The sequence below is a fragment of the Ovis canadensis genome, chromosome X, assembly GCF_042477335.2.
Source record: "Ovis canadensis isolate MfBH-ARS-UI-01 breed Bighorn chromosome X, ARS-UI_OviCan_v2, whole genome shotgun sequence".
NCBI lineage: Eukaryota > Metazoa > Chordata > Mammalia > Artiodactyla > Bovidae > Ovis > Ovis canadensis.
Window position 1 is genome coordinate 138,038,328 of NC_091727.1, and position 22,502 is coordinate 138,060,829.

Here is a 22,502-nt window from a genome sequence, read left to right on the forward strand (position 1 = left end):
ACATTGGGGATCGTACTCAGGAGAAGACTGGCAGGTGGATTTTACAGCCATGCCAAAGAACCAAGGGTTTTCTTATTTGCTAGTCTTTATTGACACATTCACATGATGGATTGAAGCACTCCCTACTAGGACAGAGAGAGCTACAGAAGCCTGTAAAGCTCTGCTGAAGGACATAGTGCCTAGATTTGGGCTGCCTTGATCACTTCAGAGTGACAATGGTCCCTCATTTACAGCCACAATATCCCAGAACCTGACCATATGCTTAGGAATCAAATACCGCCTCCACTCATCCTGGCAGCCTCAAGCCTTGGGAAAAGCGGAGAGAGCCAACCAGACTCTAAAAAGGGCTCTGGCCAAACTATGTCAATAAACACATAATAAATGGATCCATATGCTACCCATAGCACTCATGAGGTTATGGGAAGCCCCCAAGTGGCCACTATTATTAAGCCCTTAAGAAATGATGTATGGACGTCCATTCTTAAATTCTGATTTGTTTTTTGACCAGAATGCCGATACACTCCTAAAACATATAATTGACTTTGGAAGGTTTCAACAAGAATTCGAATGATATGGAGAACAGATCCTCCCTAGACCACAGGAAGACTTGAAAAATCCCCAAGTAGAGCCAGGGGACCAAGTATTAGTAAAGACCTGGCAAGAAAAAGCGAGTCCAAGCCAGCTGTCTGAGAAATGGACAGGGCCATATCAGGTTGTCCTAGTAACCTCAACTGCTGTAAAAGTGTAGAGTCTATCTGCCTGGGTCCACAGTTTTAGAATAAAACCCTATGGCCTATAGGAGGGGGAGACGGGGACTGAGATTCCAAAACCAGAGGACAACTATTCCTGTGAACCTGTTGAAGACATCAGACTCTTGTTCAGGCAGAACCCCATCAAATCTCCCTCAGATAAGTAGAATTCATCCTATGATGTTCCTCCTCTTCCAGATCATGTCTCCTTGTATGACTATTAATCTCTCCCTAAATGATGCATATACGCTTGCAAACCACACTGCTTCTCAACTCAAGCTAACCAGCTCTTGCTGGATCTACATTAATGGCTGAAGTTGGGGGTATGTCCAACCTATCCCAGGGTATCAATGGCCCACCCTTCCACCCCAGCTACATGCTGTCACCCAGCATACCACATCTGGCTGCAGTACAGCCTTTTGGGGAAAGAGGGAGAAAAACTTCATGCCTTGGTATCAGCAACAGCTGTCTATATTTACTTCCATGATAAGATCTGCAATCCCACCTGAGCCCTTATTTTCTCTCTTGACTAACATTCCCCAAGTGACTTTCCCTATCTGTCTAAAAAGCGACCCCCTAACAAGGGTGTCAGTGGGAAATCTGGACAACTCACGATGTGGGGTAACCTTCACTGTTGGAACAGATGGAGAAAACAAGGATCTAGAACTTTCTCTAGGGTATTACGATTTAGCCCAAAGTCTGGAAACTAAAGGTTCTGGCAGAACTGACATGTTATACCTATCCCCGAGCATGAGGGTCTCCTCAGATGCTATTAGCCAGTCTTGAAAATCCATGTTCTGTCCTGGACAACCAAAAAACCACACCTGTTCATCCTGGTTTCTAAATCGGGCAGGCAACTCTGACCCCTGTTATTCCCTTGTAGGGGTACCCACCCCTGAAAACCTAACACTATGTGGGGACCCTAAACGAAATACTCTCTACCTTGAGGACAAAACCAAGGATGCCTCACAACACTTGAATCCTTTCCTAAATGCCCTCACTGCTGTGGTTTTGCAGCAAGTGGAGTGACAGTCTCCTCCCAGCTACTAAAAGACTGCCCCTGTTCCATTATGCCATGTTCCAGTTGTAATGTGGATGGAAATCATGTTCCTCTTTGGCAAAGCCGTTTTGCTGCCCAGCATGAGCCCAGTCATTGTGTCTACTTCATATGTGGGGATAAAGCTTATTTAACCCTACCACCTTTTTGGTGAGGAACTTACTCCCTAGGGTATGTCATACCCCACATAGATCTGGCCTGGAGTAATACCTCCTTGCCTTCACCAATATATATACCCACCAGAGGATACATTGTGCATTGGTGCTTACCCCTCTTTTCCTGGCATTAGGACTGACCACTGGTTTGACAAGAGCTGCCACGGGGGGGAACTTCTTTGCATAAATTTCAGCAGCTTTCTACCGACATGGCTGTATCCATAGGAAAAACAGCGAGGACCCTCCAATGACTACAATCCCAGTTAGACTCCCTAGTCACAATAGTCCTCCAAAATCGTCAGGTCCTAGATTTACTGACTGCAGGAAGTGGGGGCACTTGACTCTATCTAAAGGAAGAATGCTGTTTTTATTATAACCAGTCTGGGCAGGTCCAAGATGATATCAAGGGGCTTTTGGAACAGGCCACAAATATCTAGGATTTGAGTTCTACAGATGTACGGAGTTCTCCTTCTTTCCCTTCTTGGCTCCTACCGTTTATGGGTCAAGTGATAACCATCTTATTAGGCCTCCTATTTGGCCCCAGTATACGCCTACTCCTTACAAAGTTTATCTCCAGCAGACTCCATCAGTTCCAAGCCAAATTGATATCACTAAAAGAGTGGAAGCTGGTTTCAGATGTGGAACATCTCAACTTAGATCAAGTAGAGAGAGAGCTCTGCTACACAGGACTACACCCATGCTCAGCAGGAAGAAGTTACAGAAGAGACCTTCACCTCAATTCTCAAGAAGTATCTTGCATATGAAGTATATCAGGGGGAGTTGTTAGGAGAAGCACACTGCCCACCCTGGTCAGGCTCTGCAGTAACCATTTTCATGAGTTGTTTTATGACATGAGATCCTGGTAAGGAATACAGAACTAATAAGCTACCACCAGCCAGAAGAGTTTGGGAGTGCGTGTCTGTCCACCTCCCAGAATTCCTCTCACTATCATCCGTCTTAGCTGAGTGATGCGTGTGCCACCAGGAAGGACTCTGAGTCGAATGATTGGCCAAAGACAACCTGGAAACTAATCCCATCAACCTAAAACCCACGACTGTGACGTGGCAGAGCAGTTCTCCTGGGTTCTCATACCCTGCTGCTCTCTGCCCAGGTGCCCTCTTCCAATAAAATCTCTTGCTTTGTCAGCACATGTCTCCTCAGAGAATTCTTTTCTGAGTGTTAGACAAGAGCCAAATCTTGGGGCCCTGGAGGGGGCTCCCCTTCCTACATTATTGCTAAATTCTTTCTAAACCACAAGACCATTTATTGTTACTCACTAGTTCTAACCTAGAGCCCTGTGCAGTGTTTCGGTGATACAATGGGTGCTTAATCTTTGTTGAGAATTTTTCCTTTGGTAATATTTTATTTATTGATAGTTTATTTGATCATCTTGAGTCATTCTACTATGGTCAGCAGTATGCAAAAGAACATCATTCAAGCAACAATTAGTACCCAAAAAGTTAGTGTTTATTTCTATGTTTACAGAACTGTGCTTTTATGTTCATCAATTTAGTTTCATGATTATGGCAGATTAATCCAAAGTTTAGCAGAGGCTGTGTCTGGTAATTATCATAGACAGAACAGAAAGCACCATTGGAATCTGCTACATAAATATATAATTATATAAACTAAATCAACAACTCAAAAATTGTTCAGTTCAGTTTAGTCACTCAGTCGTATCCAACACTTTGAAACCCCATGATCCGCAGAATGCCTGGCCTCCATGTCCATCACCAACTCCCAGAGTCCACCCAAACCCACATCCATTGAGTCGGTGATGCCAACCAACCATCTCATTCTCTATCGTCCCCTTCTCCTCCTGCCCTCAATCTTTCCCAGCATCAAGGTCCTTTCCAATGAGTCAGCTCTTCGCATCATGTAGCCAAAGTATTAGAGTTTCAGCTTCAACATCAGTTGTTCCAACGAACATCCAGGATTGATCTCCTCTAGGATGGACTGGTTGGATCTCCTTGCAGTCCAAGGGACTCTCAAGAGTCTTCTCCAACACCACAGTTCAAAAGCATCAATTCTTTGGTGCTCAGCTTTCTTTATAGTCCAACTCTCACATCCATATATGACCACTAGAAAAATGATAGCCTTGACTAGACAGACCTTTGTTGACAAAGTAACTGCTTTTTAATATGCTGTCTAGGTTGGTCATAAGTTTCCTTCAAAGGAGTAAGTGTCTTTTAATTTCATGGCTACAATCAACATCTGCAGTGATTCTGGAGCCCAGAAAAATAAAGTCAGCCACTGTTTCTACTGTTTCCCCGTCTATTTGACATGAAGTGATGGGACCGGATGCCATGATCTTAATTTTCTGAATGTTGAGCTTTAAGCCAACTTTCTCACTTTTTTCTTTCACTTTCATCAAGAGGCTCTTCAGTTCTTCTTCACTTTCTGCCATAAGGGTGATGTCATCTGCATATCTGAGGTTATTGATATTTCTCCTGGAAATCTTAATTCCAGCTTGTGCCTCCTCCAGCCCAGCGTTTCTCATGATGTACTCTGCATATAAGTTAAATAAGCAGGGTGACAATATACAGCCTTGATGTACTCCTTTTCCTATTTGGAACCAGTCTGTTGTTCCATGCCCAGTTCTAATGGTTGCTTCCTGACCTGCATACATGTTTCTCATGAGGCAGGTCAGGTGGTATGGCATTCTCATCTCTTTCAGAATTGTCCACAGTTTATTGTTAGGCATGAATTTTATATATATATATGTGTGTGTGTGTGTGTGTGTGTGTGTGTGTAAACATATAGATCACACTGACAACAGTATAAAGAAGAGAGATTCATGATTCATAATAGTTTCAAAGCCTTTCATTATAAAAAGAATGTGTTATATTTCCTAGATGAGCTGGTAATTTAAATAGTTTAAACACAAGTTTATTGGGGGGAAACAAAGTGAAAATATTAGTTGTTCAGTCATGTCCAACTCTTTGCAACCCAGTGTGGTATAGCCCACCAGCAGAACTGAAGCCCACCAGACTCCTCTGTCCATGGAATTTCCCAGGCAAGAATACTGGAGTGGGTTGCCAGTCTCTTCTCCAGGGGATCTTCCTAAGTCAGGGATCAAATCTGGGTTTCCTGCATTGCAGGTGGATTATTAACTGACTGAGCCATCAGGGAAACCCCAAAGTGTTATTCACTGAGTTGTGTCCAACTCTTTGTGACCCCATGGACTGTAGCCCACCAGACCTCTCTCCACAGTATTCTCCAGGCAAGAATACTGGAGTGGGTAGCCATTCCCATCTCCAGGGGATCTTCCCAACCCAGGGGTTGAACCAGGGTCTCCAGCATTGCAGGCAGATTATTTTCCATCTGAGCCACCAGATAAACTGGTAATTTAAACAGTTTAAATACAAGTTTCTTAGTAGCTAGTAATTGCTCCCCAAGTGGTTGGCCTATTCAATAGCACTTTGTAATATTTTGTGACCATACACTCTTATCCACTGTTGTATTATACTGTCTTGACATTATGTCTTAATTCTATTATATGAACAATCAACACATAAAACCTTTTCTCAGAGTTTTTCTTGGTCTAAATTAAATCAACATGAAAGATGTAGGGTTTTCTTTCTTTCTTTTTTTTTTTTTTTCAAGAGAAAAGAGAAATGCTTATATGAAGCATAAAAAGTGTAACCCAGTGTTAAGTAATTAAAGTTATAACTCACACTGTTTTGACCAATCAGCTGTAAATATTTGTGTTTGGCAGAAGTCAATTAGTACATCCTTAATAGGCTAATCATTTTATATTTAATGATCATAACGATAGCACCAAAGTGCCCTACAGCTAAATTGATAGTTATTGTACCAACTACTTAAAACCAAAGTTAAAAAGTAGCTTGATAAGTGTTCTATTCATGAAATGCAAATTCCAAGAGAAAAAAAATGGACAAAAATGTATCTTAGTATTTCCTCTTATGAAAACTGTGTTCTCTTACTGTCAGGGAGTGTGTAATTTCCTTGGTTCTGTCTCATCACAACAAAAATTTGAAGCGATAGATGATCCATTGTTACAGCCCTGTGTAATTTAGTCAGACAGATCAGTGTTACAGCTCAGTTGTATTTAGAAAGCAAAGGAAAATGTATCATCCAGGTGTGAGGGCAGGCTGACTCTAAAGACATGAAGAGAAGAAAAGCCCCTGGCTCAATTTTGGCTCCTCTTATGTTTTTATTCTCCTCCCCCTGAGCCTGCCCTATGTAAACTGGGCTAGCCAGGAGAGCTGTTTGTTTTACCTGAGGTTATCACTCTGGTCCTGGGACCTTCCTTTGTTCTATTTTTGCAGGCTTTTCCCTTCTTTGTTTTTTAGCCACCACCATTCTGGACTCTTTTTTCTATTCTAACTACCTAACATTCCCTGCTCAAGAGAAGAGAGGCCCAATTCTTTGGGAATAGGATCTTCAAGGTCTTTCTGGCTAATTCCTGCTGAATTGGGATGGCGAGGGGCGTTGGTTTCCCCCCTCTTGCTAGTCTCAAACTTCAGAGTCCTGATAGCAGTGTCCATTTAAGGGTAAGTGATATTTTCTGTGGTTGGCTGTAGTTTTTTTAATATAAATTTATTTATTTTAACTGGAGGTTAATTACTTTACAATATTGTATTGGTTTTGCTATACATCAATGTGAATCCACCACAGGTATACACGTGTTCCCTATCCTGAACCTTCCTCGCTCCTCCCTCCCCATACCATCACTCTGCGTAGTCTCAGTGTGCCAGCCCCAAGCATCCAGTACCATGCATCGAACCTGGACTGGCGATTCATATCATATATTTGAACTGGCACTGCATGTTGTAGCTTATTGACCTGGGCTTAGACAATTGATAATACATGGAACAATCATAAGCAGCATCAATATGGTGATAACAGGGATTAGTAGGGGCATTAGCCAACTCCAAATTCCCCTTCGCCAGGTGAAGGATACCCCAAAGAGAGATTGTAGCCACTTTGAAAACTCTCCAGATTGTTCTTTGAGAACCTGTAGGAGCTGAATGTTTTTAGACTTTCTTTAACTTAGCTGGAGGTATTTACCCAGAAAAAAAACACATCCCATTCAAGATGGCTCAAGTCCCTCCTTATTCAGGGATCAGGAGATCTATCTCCTGTCTGTTTTGGAGCACAACCCCTGCCAAGCTGTGTTGGGGTTTTGGAGCTGTCCTGAGAAATCTTATCCCCAGAAACTTAATTTTGGGGGTATTCATTAGAATATCACTCATTTGTAGTCCTGAATAGGTATTTGAGATCTCCCAGGAGTTCACAGGTGTATTGAGTGTCCTCTTCTGTTTTATTCCATGGCTTGACTCATGAGTAGTGAATCCAGAAGTCGTGTCCTGATACCTTGACTGCTGTGGGGGTAGAAAGTATTACAGGGTAGGGGCCCTTCCATGTGGGCTGGAGTTGAATCTTTGGGGACCAATCTTTCCAGACTCCAGACTTTAATTAGAACTTGAGTCCCTAGAGCATATAGTGGTGGCTCTTTAGAATCTTTTGGGTCCTGGTTGATATCACACAAGTGCATATCCCATTGGAATTACCCAATGGCCATAGGATAAGACTGGAGGGACTGAGCCTCTGGATCTGGGAAGAGGTCATTGACATATACAAAAGGTCTCCCATATAGTATCTCATGAGGACTAAGACCAACCTGTTCCTTAGGGGCAATACAGGTACACAGGAGAGCTGTTGGTAAAGCTTCCTTCCATGCCAGGGAAGTCTTCTGGGTTATCATTTTTATTGCTGATTTAAAGTGGAGAAGGCAATGGTACCCCACTCCAATACTCTTGCCTGGAAAATCCCATGAACGGAGGAGCCTGGTAGGCTGCAGTCCATGGGATCGCGAAGAGTCGGGCACAACTGAGTGACTTCACTTTCACTTTTCACTTTCATGCATTGGAGAAGGAAATGGCAACCCACTCCAATGTTCTTGCCTGGAGAATCCCAGGGACGAGGGAGCCTGGTGTGCTGCTGTCTCTGGGGTTGCACAGAGTTGGACATGACTGAAGTGACTTAGCAGCAGCAGCAGCTGATTTAAAGAATTGGTTAACTCTTTCTATTTTTCCTGAAGACTGAGGCCTCCAGGCACAATGGAGATAATAAATAATGCCCAATGCTTTAGAGACCCCTTGGGTGACCTTAAAAGTAAATGATGTCCCATTGTCACTTTATAATAACCTGGGCAGATCAAATCTCAGAATGATTCCATGGAGTAGTTTTTTGTTTGTGTGTGTTTTTTAACCACCTCCTCAGCCTTCTCAGTTCGGGTGGGAAAGCCTTCAATCCATCCTATGAATGTATCTATCATGACTAATAGATATTTATATTTATACCCTTGAGAACCTGATATCCGGGTGAAGTCCATCTGCCAGTCCTTTCCTGGGTAGGTCCTACATCGTTGAACAGGCTTGGCTAGCTGGGGACTTTGAGCTCCTTGGGGGTTGTTTAATTGGCAAGTGGGACCAAAGGAGACCACTTGCCTTAGAGTTGTTTGGAGGCCTGTTCCTCTGAAGGACCTTTTTAGTAATCTTTGGAGGGCTTTCTTCCCTAGATGAGTGGTGGCATAAAAGGAATTAGCCAACTTCCATTGGAGGTCCCCAGGCAGAAAAAGGAGTCTCTCCTTTTTGAACCACCCCATATGATCTTGAAAGACCTCACTTTTAGCTTTAAGAAGCTCACCTTCAGTATATGAAGGAATTTCTGGCAAATTAGTCTGTGGAACTAAGGTGGCAACCCCCGTTAGGTCATTGTTTTGTAATGCTGCTCTCTTAGCTACCTGATCAGCTGCTTGGTTCCCTCATGCCACTTCCGTACTCCCTTTTTGGTGTCCTTTACAGTGGGAGACTGAAACTTCAGCAGGCAGATGGACTGCCTCCAAGACCCTACGGATTTGATCACAATATTTGATTGGGGACCCTCGGGTGTTCAAGTGGCCTCTTTCTTTCCAAATAGCAGCATGTGCATTAAGCACCAGAAAGGCATACTTGGAGTCTGTGTAAATGGCTACTCTTTTTCCTTTTCCCAGCTCTAAAGCTCGAGTCACGACTATGAGCTCAGCTAATTGGGCTGAAATACCTGACGGCAAAGGTTTCACCTCTATGATCTCAAAATTGGAGGCTACTGCATATCCAGCTCTTCTTCTTCCATCCAAGACAAAGCTGCTTCCATCAGTGTACCAGATTTCCTCAGGATTGGTCAGAGGATCTTCTCTGACAATCACTCTCTGGGTTTTGTCCAGTGGTCCAAGGTTTCTAGGCAAGAGTGAAAGAGGAAAGCCCTCAGAGGTAGGCAGGAGGGTGGCTGGGTTAAGATCCTCACAAGGGGATATAGTGAGGCCTGGACTTTCTATCAGCACTACTTGACATTTGAGGATTCTTTTATCAGGCTTCCATAAATGGCCTCTCTCATGAATGAGCTGTTTCACTTGGTGGCTGGTAAAAATAATTTTCCACCAAAAGAGAGTTTTAAAGCATCTTCTATCAGGATTGCAATAGCTGCAAGATTTTGAAGGCAGGGAGGCTAGCTTTAGGTGGTTGGGTTAAGTCTACAGGCTGGGGCTCAGGTCCCAATCTTTTATTTAATACTCCCAAGGCTATTTCTTCTTTTTCATGGAGATCATGTTGAAGTGTTTTTTCTGGGTCTGGCAACCTCAAGTAAGGTGCTTGAGTTAAGGCTTGTTTTAGTATAGCTTCTGCCTTCTTTTGAGGAGTTCCCCACAGCAGTGGGATTGAATCATCCCATCCCTTAAGCTTTTCATAGAAGGCCTGGGCTATAAGACTATAGTTGGTATCCAGATTCTACAATACCCAGTTAGCCTCAGGAAAGCTCATAATTGTTTTTCAGTCATGGCAGAGGGCAACTGGAGGATTTCTTGTATCCAATCAGAGGACAGCCTCCTGGACCTGCGTGTAATCTGAACTGCCAGGTAAGTGACCTTTGTCACAAACATCTGTGCCTTAGCACAGGAAACTTGATATCCCCTCTTTGCCAAAAACTTTAGAACCTGAATTGCATGTGGTTGGGTACTTGTCCCATCTGGAGAGCAGATTGGTAGGTCATCTACGTACGGTAATATTTTCCCATTAGGTCCAAGGTCCATATCTAGGAGATCCCGGCTAAGAGCCTGCCAAACAGTTGGGGGTTATCTCTGAACCCGTGAGGTAATACTGTCCAAGTCATCTGTTGTTTTTCTCCTGGAACCTCTCACTTGAAGGCAAAAAGATATTGGGTTTCTTTAGCCAGTGGTATGCAAAAAAATGCATCTTTGAGATCCAAGACTGTAAACCACTTGGCACTGTGCGGGAATTCTCCCACGATTACATAGGGTTAGGGTACTGTGGGATGGAGGGAGACTACAGCTTCATTTATGATCCATAGATCTTGAACCATTTGCCAGGCTCCATCCTTTTTACTTTACAGGGAAGATCGGGGTTGCACGTGGTGAATTGGTGGGGAACAATAGCCCACAGGCAAGGAATTTATTTATTAGAGGCTTTAGTCCTTCCTGAGCTTTTCTTCTCAGGGGATATTTCTTACAGTTTGGAAACCGTGTGGGATCTCGGAGGACAGTGATGACTGGTTTAGCTTGGTGGGCTCATCCAGGAGTCCCCTGGTCCCACACCTGGGGGATAATTTTGTCCCCCTATAGTTTTTGGTCCCTCTGTATTGGAAAGGGTTTAATGGGTTCCTCAGTAGTAACCAGAAGCTGTAGGGCTCTAGGGGCTTAAAAGCTTCCAATCACAAGGGTGGTCCCAATTTAATGAGTATATCTCTTCCCAATAAGGGAGTAGGACACTCAGGGACCACCAGAAACTGGTGGGAAAATATTTGTGCACTCAGCACCAAAGAAGTGCTCAGGTGAATCTTTTAGTAATTGTTTTTCCTGTAGCACCCAAAATGGTACAGGTTTGGGAGAAGAAGGCTCCAGAGTAGGAGGTCAGGACAGAGTAGGTAACCACTGTGTGAACCAAGAAATTCTCAGACCTACCTGCCACAACCAGTTGCACTCTTGGCTCCAGCCCCATGATGGTTATCTGTGACAGGTGGGCTGGCTGGAGTGGGTCACTTCAGTCCTGTTGAAACATGGTGAGGGAAGGCTTGGCGCTTATCTTGAGGCTCTTGGGTCCTGATGGCAGAGTGCCTCCCAATGTCACAGCTGATGGCATTTGTAGGACACCTGTCATGGTTTGGACACTCTGTGGCCCAATGGCCCACCTGTCTATAGATTAGGCATTTGCCTGTTGCCTTGTCCTTCAAGGACACGGGGTTTGCCATAGGGTTTCCCTGGGGGGTGGCCAGCATCTGGGCATGCCTTGTCTCTTTCATTTTCTCCCTTTCCTGGTCCTTGGTCTCCCTCTCCTTTTCTGTTATAAAAGGTATTGGTGGCTGTCTGGACCATCTCATCTAAAGATGCAGCAGGAGCCTGCTGCTGTAGCTCTTATAATTTTATCCTGATGTCTGGTGCACATTGGGACAGGAATTTGTCCTTTAAAATCACTTGTCCCTCATAAAAGTCTAAGTCCAAGTTGGTAAACTTTTGGAGGGCCTCTTTTAGCCTTTCCAGAAAGACAATGGGGTTCTCGCTGGGCTCCTGAGTTATTGCTGAGACTGGGGACAGAACCAAAACTAATAGACTTCTGTCTATTATCATGGATAGACTTCCTTAGGGTTGAGTCTTTCTGAAGCTTATCATACCCAGTACTGTTGTAACCTGAGAGCCAGGCATCTCTGGGTCAGGGTGCAGATCCCCAGGCAGGCTGAGGCCTGGCACCCTCCTGGAGATCAAATCCCCAGTCAGGTCGAGGAAGGTCAGCCTCTCGAGAATTGAGTCCTCAGGCAGGTCGAGGTATTTTGACCTCCTGGGATCCTGGGCTTGTGGATCCCCGAGCAGGCTGAGGCATGACAACCTTCCAGGGACCAGATCCCTAGGCAGGTCGAGGCAGGTCAATCTCCTGGGACCCTGGGGCTGGAGATGGGCATCCCCAAGATCTCCAGCATGACTAGTGCTGGGTAGGATTAAGGGGTTGTAATCTTTAACTCTTTGCTGGTTTGTCTACTGAGGATGGGAATAGACACCATGATGTAAAGTAATCCAAGCCTGTGCCCTGAGACTGGGAACCTGGCGAAACAGCCATAAGCCTCATCCTCTTATTGCTCTGAGGGAATGCAAGTCACTGATTTCCTCCCCTAGGCCTCCATAAGAGCAGTTTAGAGTGTTTTCAATGTTGACTATTTCACTGTCATAGACCCACTTTAAGTAGTAGCAGAAATAATGACAAAAGAGTGGGTTATCTGGTCCTGTTAAGGGCATTAATGTATTTTAACAATAAGCAGGGTGGAGCAATCTTGCCTACAAGGGGACAGGGTCCTGGTTGTAGGAGTTAGTAAGTGGCTTAAGAACAAATTGATAAGAGGCAATAGACCAGATGTTCCATAAAAGTGGAGTGGAGATTTGATCCACGGATATGTTTGTAACTTTAGGTGAAGGTTGGTAAGGGTTTGGGGCCAAACGGCCTGCAGGGCCAACTCCCAAAGTGGCAAATATTATCCCTGGAAGCCCAATTGTCCTTGAAGAGATGCCACCAACAGATGGACTTCTAGCAGGCATTGTGTGCCTGTCACCCACCCCAGTAGGTTCACTGAAAGATACTGTTGTTGCACATGTTGTAGGAAACATGGAAGATGAAAGCGTGAATATCTAGAGATATTGGGTATTATATAGCATTTCTCTCCTAAATGCCAGCTATTTTCTGGTTGTCCCTCTAGAAGATTGTAGAGGCAGCATTGTGGGCCCAAACAGGGCTCGGGAAAAGAGCATGAAACAGGAGGGAAGGGGGCAGGGCACAAATTTTGAAAAAAATTATATAGCCCAAGGGCATAACATAAACTGATTAAAATCAAATGGGTCCAAGATGAGCTGACTGTGACTCAGATCATGAACTCCTTATTGCCAAAATCAAACTTAAATTGAAGAAAGTAGGGAAAACCACTAGACCATTCAGGTATGACCTAAATCAAATCCCTTATGATTATACAGTGGAAGTGAAAAATAGATTCAAGGGATTAGATCTGATAGACAGAGTGCCTGAAGAATGATGGACGAAAGTTCGTGACATTGTACAAGAGGCAGTGATCAAGATCATCCCCAAGAAAAAGAAATGCAAAAAGGCAAAATGGTTGTCTGAGGAGGCTTTATAAATAGCTGAGAAAAGAAAAGATGCAAAACAAAAAGAAGAAAAGGAAAGATATACCCATTTGAATGCAGAATTCCAAAGAGAAATATGTCATAGATAGTCTAGAAATGCCTTGGAAACCAGTTCAAATGTGGGGCTTGAAAGAAATGAAGGAGTAAAATATTAGTTTTACTAATTACTTTTACTAATTAGTAAAAGATAGTTCCATGTTGAGGCAACTGAGTGAAAGCTTATAAAATTAATAATTGTTAAGAAAGTTAAGATCACAGCATCCAGTCCCATCACTTCATGGCAAATAGAAGGATAAAAAGTGGAAACATGACAGATAGTATTCTCTTGGGTTCCAAAGTCACTGAGGATGATTGCCGGGGTCCAGCCCCCACAGGATCCAGGGGAACCTGAAGGAAAAACGGCATTGGTGGATGATTTAGAGAGAGAGATAAGGAAAGAATATTATAGATGAGAAAATAGAGGAGAGAAAGAGGCTGATATTCCTTGGTTTACATAGAAAGCCAATAAAACTTCAAGACCAGAAGTTTGCCCTGTTCACAGAGGCTACAGGTGCCTTCCCGGTCTCCCGAGGGAGTGAAGACAAAGAACATCTTCCCGTTCAGGTCTTAGAAACCCGGGCAGATAAGTGAACACAGGGAGCCTCTATGCTCCAAGGGATCAGCCTGAAAAAAGAAAGTAAGAGAGAAAAAAAGAGAAAAAAGAAAAACACGGGGTGACCAAGCTTCTTCAAGCGAGGCCCATTGTTTTTATCTTCAAAAGGGTCTTTTATACCTTTACTTGTACATAGAGGGAAATGAAACATGCAAAGTCATACAGAGTCAGCCCAAACATTACATATTTTGTCTTTATCAAAACCAGGATTTTTTCTGCAAACCTTTCCCATAAACAATATTGTGTACATTATCTTCTGGCCTTGGAGGCCTGTGAACATATTATGACCCTCTTTTGATAAAGGCTTCTCAACCAGAAAACTTATTTTCCCTTGAAATGTTTTTTCCTTATATTTCTAATCTACGTCAGCCTCAAAAAGTATTAAACAGAGTTACATTCTCATGAAGCAAAGGTGCAGTGAGTTACAAGAAAGAACCAATTACCTCAAAAGTCTGATATGGTTAATTTCAAGGCTACACTTGTTTTTCTTGCTTTCTAACTATGTTAACTAATGCACTCCCAGGTGCACAGTGGATAAGAGATATGGGAACTTAGCAACAAGCATTGGCCCAATAATGAAATCCTACATTAGCACTACTCTAATAACTTTTAACTCTTTGAAAGGCTCTATGTTTTAGGCTTTCTGTGCCTCTCACAGTTGGGAGGCTGTAAATAATCACATGTGTAGCTGCAAGAGTCTGGATATATTTGCCAAGCAAGCTAAAATGCTAACAGAGGGGTTTTGATTGGAAATATTCCTCTCATGTCCAGGAGACTTTTTAGCTATAACCCTAAGTTAATTTTCTCCAGAGAAAGGTGGTCAGGAATAGCCCCCTGTTAATGTCAGGAGGAGTTGGTGAAAGTCATGAAATAATAAAACAGACAGATTCTGATTTGGGGGTAGATGCTCAAGAAAGCCTAGGGAGCCCGTTGAGTTTTGAAGCCTTGCTTAACAGTTCTCTTCCACGTGACCTTGTCATGGGTGAGATCTCCCGTGGTGGCTCCCAGCAGATGATGACTGCAGCAATGAAATTAGAAGACACTTGCTTCTTAGAAAGAAAGCTATGACAAATCTAGACAGCGTATTAAAAAGCAAACATATCACTTTGCCAGCAAAGATCCATATAATCAACGATAGTGTTTTTTTTTTTTTCTTTTTCAATAGTCATGTATGGATGTAAGAGTTGGATGTAAAAAAGGCTGAGAGCCATAGAAGCGATGCTTTTGAGTTGTGGTGCTGGAGAAGACTCTTGAGAGTCCCTTGGACCCCGAGAAGATCAAACCAGTCAATCCTAAAGGAAATAAACCCTGGATATTAATTGGAAGGACTGATGCTGAAGCTGAAGCTCCAATACTTGGGCTATGTGATGCAAAGAGCCGACTCATTGGAAAACCCCCTGATGCTGGGAAAGATTGAAGGTGAAAGGAAAATAGTGCAGCAGAGGATGAGATGGCTGGAAAGCATCACTGACTCAATGGACATGATTTTGAGCTAACTCTGAGAAAGAGTGGAAGACAGGGAAACCTGAAGTGTAGCAGTCCATGGGATTGCAAAGAGTTGGGCATGACTTAGCATCTAAACAACAACAAGAAGGTTAAAAAAGGAAAGTATAAGTGATAATACTTTGATGTGTTGGTTGGAAATACTTCAGAGACATCTACAACAGTTAGTTAAAAATATAGGGCAGGAAGCCATGATGAAATTGGGAGGTGTAGATTTTGAAGTTATCAATATACTCAGTATTTTTAAAGACATGAATGACAGCATCTAGGGACAGAACAGAGAAGAGGGCAGGTGACAAAAGACCCTAGAGAATAATATAAGAGAATGTATGGAGGAGGAAATAGTAAAAGCATGAAACAGGAAAAAGTACAATAAATAAAGCCTTTACTACATTTAAATTTTTGATTGCTTAAAGATATTTTAATGGCTATCAAAATCCTTAACTTACTTGATGAGTTTTCTTTGGGGCAAGTTACTATACCAAATGGTTTATTTAAACCTGTTTTCTGAGTTTATAAAATAGAACTCTCAAACATCCTCAGTGATATGTGTACCAATACCAATTTCTTGGTTTGATGTTTCCTGAGAGTTTTTCTCATGAATGGATGTTTCATCTTGCTAAATGCTTTCTTTGCATCTAACAAGATGATCTTATGATTTTTATCCACTAGTTTGTTAATGTAGTTCATCACATTAATTTGCAGATGATGAACCATACTTGCATCCCAGTAATAAATCCCACTTGTTTATGGTGTATGACCCTTTCAAAGTGTTGTTGAATTCTTTGTTGAGAATATTTGCATCTATGTTTATCAAGTATATTGACCTATTATTTTCCTTTATCGTAGTGTTCTTGTCTGGCTTTGGTGTCAGGGTAATACTCGCCTTGTAAATAGAATCTGGAAGTGGTCCTTCCTCCTCTTCTACTGTTTGGAAGAGTTTGAGAGGGATTTATATTAATTTTTCTTTAAATGTTTGCTAGAATTCACCTTTGAATATATCTGGTCCTGGACTTTTTTTGTTGGGAAGTTTTTATTATTGACTCAACCTCCTTACTAGTAATTGGTCTTTTCAGATTTTCTTTCTTCATGATTCAGCATTGGTAGATAGTAGGCGACATCAATGTCAAATGTTCAACAATGGATAAATCATCCAGACAGAAAGAAATATAGATACAATACACTCATGCTATTACAAATAGCAAAACTTCATTATTTTCTATAGCAGGATAACATTTCATTGTGTCTGTGTTCATGTGACATATATATAATGCCATTTGTGACAATAAGGATAGACCAGAAGGGTGTTATGCTTAGTGAAATAAATCAAAGAAAGAAAAATGCTGTATGTTTTCACTTACATGTGGAATTTAGAAAGTGAAACAAACAAATTAAGAAAACAGAAATGGACTCACAGATAAAGATAACAAGCTAGTGGTTATCACAGGAGAGAGGGGTGAAAGCCAGCTTTTTCACTCTCTTTTTTCACTTTCATCAAAAGACTCTTTAGTTCCTCTTCAATTTCTGCCATAAGGGTGGTGTCATCTGTATATCTGAGGTTATTGATATTTCTCCCAGGAATCTTGATTCCAGCTTGTGCTTCATCTAGCCTGCATTTCGCATGATGTATTCTGCATATAAGTTAAATAAGCAGGGTGACAATATACAGGCTTGACATGCTCTTTTCCTGATTTGGAACCAATCTGTTTTTCCATGTCCAGGTCTAAAATTGCTTCTTGAACTGCAGACAGACTTCACAGGAGACAGGTAAGTGGTCTGGGATTCCCATTTCTTTAAGAATTTTCCACAACTTGTGGTGATCCACACAGTCAAAGGCTTTGGCATAGTCAGTAAAAGAGAACTAGATATTTCTCTGGAACTCTCTTGCTTTTTTGATGATCCAATGGATGTTGGAAATTTGATCTCTGTTTCCTCTGCCTTTTCTAAATCCAACTTGAACATCTGGAAGTTCATGGTTCATGTACTATTAAAGCCTGGCTTGGAGAATTTTGAGCATTACTTTGGGTGTGTGAGGTGAGTGCAATTGTGAAGTAGTTTTAACATTCTTTGGCATTGCCTTTCTTTGGGATTGGAATGAAAACTGGTATTTTCCAGTCTTGTGCTCACTGTTGAGTTTTCCAAATTTGCAGGCATATTGAGTGCAGCACTTTAACAGCATTGTCATTTAGCATTTGAAATAGCTCAACTGGAATTCCATCACCTCCATTAGCTTTGTTTGCAGTGATGCTTCCTAAGGACTACTTGACTTCCCATTCCTGGATGTCTGGCTCTGGGTGAGGGATCTCACTATCGAGTTATCTGGGTCATGAAGATTTTTTTTGTATAGCTCTTCTGTGTGTTCTTGCCACCTCTTCTTAATATCTTCCGCCTCTGTTAGGTCTAAATTATTCCTGTCCTTTGCTGTGTCCATCTTTACATGAAATGTTCCCTTGGGATCTCTAATTTTCTTGAAGAGATCTCTAGTCTTTCCCATTCTATTGTTTTCTTCCATCTTTTTGCATTGATCACTGAGGAAGGTTTTCTTATCTCTCCTTGCTATTCTTTGGAACTTTGCATTCAAATGGGTATGTCTTTCCTTTTCTTTGTTGCTTTAGCTTCCCTTCTTTCCTCAGCTATTTGTAATGCCTCCTCAGACAACCATTTTTCCTTTTTCCATTTCTTTTTCTTGGGGATGATCTTGATCACTGCCTCTGTGCAATGTTATGAATCTCTGTCCATAGCTCTTCAGGCGCTCTATCAGATCTAATCCCTTGAATCTATGTATCATTTCCAGTGTATAATCATAAGGGATTTTATTTCGGTCATACATGAGTGGTCCAGTGTTTTTCCCCACTCTTCAATTTAAGTCTGAATTTCCAATAAAGAGTTCATGATCTGAGCCACAATCATCTGGTCTTGTTTTTGCTAACTGCATAGAGCTTCTCCATCTTTGCCTGCAAAGAATAGAATCAATTTTTTTTTGGGGGGGGGTGGTATTAACCATTTGGTGATGTCCAAGTGTAGAGTCTTCTCTGTGTTGTTGGAAGAGGTGTTTGCTATGACCAGTGCATTCTCTTGGCAAAACTCTGTTAGCCTTTGCTCTGCTTCATTTTGTAGTCTAAGCCAAATCTGCCTGTTACTCCAGGTATCTCTTGACTTCCTACTTTTTCATTCCAGTCCCCTATGATAAAAATGACATTTTTTTTGGGGGGGGGTGTTAGTTTTAGAAAGTCTTGTAGGTCTTTGTAGAATCGTTCAACTTCAGCTTCTTCAACATTACTGGTTGGGGTATAGACTTTGATTACTGTGATATTGAATGGCTTGCCTTGGAAACGAACTGAAATCATTCTGTCGTTTTTGAGATTGCACCCAGGTACTGCATTTCAGACTCTTTTGTTGACTATGAGGGCTATTCCATTTCTTCTAAGGGAGTCTTGCCTATAGTAGTAGATATAATGGTCATTTGAATTAAATTCGCCCATTCCAGTTCATTTTAGTTATCTGATTCCTAAAATGTCAATGCTCATTCTTACCATCTCCCATTTGACCACTTCCAATTTACCTTGATTCATGGATCTAACATTACAGATCCCTATGCAATATTGTTCTTTACAGAGTCAAAATTTACTTCCATCACCAGTCACATCCACAACTGGGCATTGTTTATGCTTCAGCTCCATCTCTTCATTCTTTCTGGAGTTATTTCTCCACTCTTCTCCAGTGGCGTATTGGACACCTACCAACCTGAGGAGTTCATCTTTCAGTGTCATATATTTTTGTCTTTTCATACTGTTCATGAATACTGAAGAGGTTTGCCATTCCCTTCTCCAGTGGACCACGTTTTGTCAGAACTTTCCAGCATGACCTGTCCGTCTTGAGTGGCCCTACATGGCATGGCTCATAGTTTCCTTGAATTAGACAATATTGTGGTCCATGTGATCAGTTTGATTAGTTTTCTGTGACTGTGGTTTTCATTCTGTCTGCCCTCTGAAGGATAAGGATAAGAGGTTTATGAAAACTTATATTATACAACTGAAACTAATATAATATTGTAAGTAAACTATACTTTGATTTAAAATATCAAATAAATAAATTTAAAAGGAAACATTGCAGATAATACCACAGAAATACAAAGGAACAATTATATGTCAACAAATTGATCAATATAGAATAAATGGCAAAATTTTTAGAAACACACAATCTACCCATATTGAATCATGAGGAAATGGTTTAGATGTTACATAACAATTACATAAGATGTCACATTCAAGGAAGCTGAGTGAAGGGTATACAAGACTCTAAGTACAGTACAATACTGATGACTAGACACTGACCTTCTTTATCTCCCATTTTAAAGGAAGTTTGAATTGATTTTCTACTACTTGTAATTGAAAGAGAAGTCACCAGTACAGTGTATCATTGCAATGAAAAAAATAGATAAATATTTTCTTAATATTATATTTGAGTGTGCTACAAAAGAAATAAAACAAAGGGAAATATTATTTTCTTTTCTCTCCTTCTTCCTCTTCCTTCTCATTTTCTACCCCTTCTTCTTCTTCCTCCTCCTCTGTTTCTTTATTTTGTTGCATAGATGACTTGGAAGCAAAGAAACAGAATGTTCAGAATCTGGAAATAAAAAGCTTACATTGTTCAAAATAAGGGAGAAAAACTGGTTTTTGCTTTTAGTATCATTGCATCCCTTATGGCCTAAAGCTCAGGATGTAATGGATTACATGAATAGTAGACAAACCTGTGACCCAAGCAGGAGGTAAGATCTGGTCAGAGATCTCTCCATATGCTTAAGTGGCCTACACTCGTGTTCTCCTTCAGATTTTCTAAGTTTGAGCTTTCTCACACATGTCTTTGGATATTGAACTCACTATTAGTATAGCTTGAAAACTCCAAGCCAAAATTGCAACGTGAAAAAATGCAGTGTCCAGGAATATGGCAAAAAGAAATAAACACACTTTGAGAAAGAATAGACTTTAATGAAATTTCAGTGAATCTCCAGATAAAATTATGAAGAATAATGGACATATATCATCTAAGTAAACTAATAGAATTATGTTTTAAAAATTATTTTTAAATTATAAAATATATGAAGTCACAATACAAATAAAGCATAAAGCACATGAAGAAACAAATCACAATGAGTGAGAAGCAGAAACAAGAAAGAGAGAATATAATAATTACAGAAATTGAAGGTTTCACATTCCGATTATTAAAATGTTTATATAATAGGAAATAAATGGTAGAATAAAAAAATAAGAAACAATCAGGATATAAAAGCAGAACATAGAGAAGTAAAAATATATAATTACTAAAATTAAAAACTCAACTATTGGTGTAATCACTAAATTTAACAAAGCCAAAGAGAGAAATTTTAAGTGGAAAAAATAGAGCTAAGTAAATTACTTAAAATGCAATCAGAGGGACAAAGACACGTTAAAATGTTAATAATCATAAAGGTTAGTGTGACAAAATGCAATATATATCTGATCAGATTACCCAGTGAAATAATGTTTAGGTTGACACCTGATTTCTGAACAGCAACTTGTAAGTCACAAAACTATAAAATGATGTATATAAAATACTGACAGAAAAACAAATAGCAGTGGAGAATAGTATTCTCATTGAAATAAACATTCAAGGACAAGTTAAACAAAGATCAACATAAGGAAACCAAAGAAAGCAAAAGAAAGAAATGATTTTGAAAAAAAAAAAAAAAAGAAGCTATTGAAATAGAAAATAAAGGTACAATAGTGAAAAATCAATAAAGACAAAAGTTGGCTCTCTGGAAACTCTAGTAACAGTAAACAAACTCTTTAAAGAAGTGGGGGAAAAGGAAAGAAGATGTGCAATTAGGGATGAAAAGAGGAACATTACTTATAAAGAAGAGATTTAAAATACCAAACAGTATTTGAAGACTTTCATACCAACAAATTTGAAACTAAGGTAAAATAGGAAAAACCTAAGAACAAATATCCAGTTACCAAAAGTAAATAAATAAGAATTACAGGGAGGTGTTCCTAAGATGGCAGAGGAATAGGATGGGGAGACCACTTTCTCCCCCACAAATTCATCAAAAGAACATTTGAATGTTGAGTAAATTCCATAAAACAACTTCTGAATGCTGGCAGCGGACATCAGACACCCAGAAAAGCAGCCCATTGTCTTCGAAAGGAGGTAGGAAAAAATAGAAAAGATAAAAAGGCAGACATAAGAGGCAGGGACTGAGATCCATCCCAGGAAGGGAGTCTTAAAAAAGAGAGAAGTTTCCAAACACCAGGAAACACTCTCACTGGTGAGTCTGTGGCAAGCCTTGGAACCTCAGAGGTCAACATAACCAGGAGGAAAAATAAATAAATAATTAAAACTCACAGATTACTTGCCCAACGGTAACTCCCAGTGGAGAAGCAGCGCAGACACCCACATCTGCCACTAGCAAACGGAGGCTGGGTAGGGAGGCGAGGGCTGCATTGCTTAGAGTAAGGACCGGACCTGAATGCCCCGAAGGGCAATTTGAGGGAACTAACTTGAGATAGCAAACCTGACTGTGGGATAGCTATTCCAGGAAAAGCTCTAACTTAAGATACCATCAGGGCCGCTCACAGAACAAAGGACTGAGCAGAGCTAGCCAGCTGCGGACCAAACCATCCCCCGCTGGAGACAAGCAGGAGAGGGCAGTCAGAGTCGGAAAGGGGCAATCATGGCCCCAGAGAGGCATCATCTACCAAACTGCAAGCAGGCTTCATTGCTAACCAAGACTTCTTAGGACTGTGGACGGTCGACAAGCACTGGGAGGGTCACAGCCAGAGATCAGCTCCCCAGAAGAGACACACGGCACACCTGAGAAGGTGCATCAGTTGTACACCCAGAAAACCAAGCAGCAGGGAGGGGAGAGTCCATAAGTTTCAGCAACCGTGCTCGCCAAGCACTTGGTCACCTGAGCGTCTTAGACCTGGGAAGTGCATACAACCCAGGGCCAGCTTCAGACAGTTCCCGGTAGAGCAGCCTAGAGCTTAAGCAGTGGTAGACAAGTAAAGCACACACGCCCTGAGTGGGGGCAGACTCAGTGTGGCTGAGATATCGTGAACGCACATCAGTTTTATTTGTTTGCATTGTTCCTCCCTCCCCACAGAACAATGGAACAAGTGATCCTTAAAAAAGTGCCCACCACTGCCCC